The sequence below is a fragment of the Elephantulus edwardii genome, unplaced genomic scaffold (genome assembly GCF_000299155.1).
Source record: "Elephantulus edwardii isolate Elephantulus edwardi_28Jun2011 unplaced genomic scaffold, EleEdw1.0 scaffold00355, whole genome shotgun sequence".
Classification (NCBI taxonomy): Eukaryota; Metazoa; Chordata; class Mammalia; order Macroscelidea; family Macroscelididae; genus Elephantulus; species Elephantulus edwardii.
The window spans coordinates 296,409-298,630 of NW_006400105.1; positions in this window are offsets into that span (position 1 = coordinate 296,409).

Here is a 2,222-nt window from a genome sequence, read left to right on the forward strand (position 1 = left end):
ATACATAGGGTTGCTATGAGTCACAGGCAATTCAATAGCATGTAACAACAGCAACATGCCCACAGTATGTGAAGCAAGGCCCCATCATTTTTTCCTCCAGCTGCACTGTCTCCAAGACATATCTGTTCATTCTCTTGGTCGTCCATGAGATGCTCAGTGCTCCTCTCCAGAACCACAGCTCAAAGGCATCAATTCTTTTCCTGTCTCATCATTCATTGTCCAGTTCTCAGACGCACAGTAAGTAATCACAAAGACTATGGTCTGAATCAGATACACCTTAGTCTTGAAACTGACTACCCCTCAGTCATTTGGAAAGGACCCTAACTGCAGATGTTCCCAGAATGCATCTCCTTATTTCCTGACCAATGGTGTTAATTGTGGATCCAAGCAAGATGAGGCTGTTGACAGTTTCAGTCTCCTCTCCATCCATCATGATGCTGCCTATCGGTCCAATGATAATAATATGTTTTAATGATGTTGAGATGCAATCCATACTGAAGGCTGCATTCCTTGCTCTTCTGCAACAAGTGCTTCAAGTCCTCCTCACTTTCAGCAAGCAAGCAAGATTATGTGAGCTGCATAATGCAGGTTATTGATGAGTCTCCCTCCAATCCTTATGCCACACTCCTCATCACAGGGTCCAGCTTCTAGGATAATTTGCTCAGCACACAGATTGAATAGGTATGGAGAGAGAATACAACCCTAGTGTACTCTCTTCCCAATTCTAAACCATGCAGGTCTCTCCTACTCCATTCACACAACAGCCTTCTGGTCCAGGTATAGGTTCTGCATGAACACAATCAAGTGCCTCTGGGATTCCCATTTTTCTCAATGTCAGCTATAACTTATGATCCACACAGTAAAATGTAAAATAGTCAATAAAGAACAAATAGACATTCTTCTAGTATTCCTTACTTTCTGCCAGGACTCATCTGACATCAGCAATGATATTCCTGGTGCCACAGCCTCTTCTAAATCCTGATTGAAATTCTGGCAGTCCCCTATGCACTGTTCCAGCCTTTTTTTTTTTAAGATTTGCAGCAGTATTTTGCTTGCATGTGATATCAATAATATTGTTCAATAATTTCCACATTCAGTTGGATCACCTTTCTTGGGAATGAAAACAATACGGACCTCTTCCAATCAGTTGGCCAGACAGACAGCTGTCCTCTAAATTTCCTGGCATAGACGGGTGAGTGCATCCAAGTCTGCATGTTAATTGAAACAAATCAATTGGTAATCTCATCGATTCCTGGGACCTTATTTTTTGCCAATTCCTTCAATTCACCTTTCACTTCCTCCTTCATTACCATTGGCTCCTATTCATATTGTATTTCCTGAAAGATTTCAATGTCAATCAAGTCGTTCTGGTACAGTGACTCTGTGTATTGCCTCTATCTTCTTTTGATGCTTTCTTTTTTTATCAACAAAAAGTTAAGATTTTAAGAAGTATATAATTTCAGAGGAAAAAAGGGCATTTATTTAGCAAAATAAATTTAACAAATGCATTTAAATAAGGTAAATTCAAGACTACGGGATTGCTTTCCCCCATAGTTACTTTCTTTTTTTAACTACCAGTTGTTGGAATTTCTGTCTTCAGACATGATGAGTTTCCTTCCAAGAGAATGTTGGTACAATCCAAGAAATTGCTCTCTGGAATTGAAATGACACATAATTTCTCTGTTTTCTCTCATTTCACCAATGTATTTCTATTAAGCATAAGGAAAATGACTCAGGGAAGTAAATTCAGAAGAAAATGTTTTCTCCTTTTAGTTTTATTATCTTTTCAACAGCAATCTTGCTCGACGTGGCTGAGGCAGTAAAATACTACTGGGAGGTGCTGGTCAAGAGCAAATGTGATAGGTTTTCAGACCATCTGTCATTGTGACCCAAAGGGAGTAATAGCAAGCCACACCACTTTCCCAGCCAAGCCACTGCTTTAAACAGAAGCTTCACAGAGCATCCTAAGATTATTTTCTTTTCTATTTACACACCAGAATAATGCCTATCTGTGTTTCATTTATTATGCAAAGGCATTTGACTGCGTGGATCATAACAAACTGTGGCTGACTCTCAGAAGAATGGGAATCCAGGAACATTTAATCGTGCTAATGCGAAACCTATACTTGGACCAAGAGGCAGTGGTCAGAACAGAGCAGGACAACACTGAATGGTTCAAAATTGGGAAGGGTGTACGCCAGGGATGTGTCCTATCTCCATAC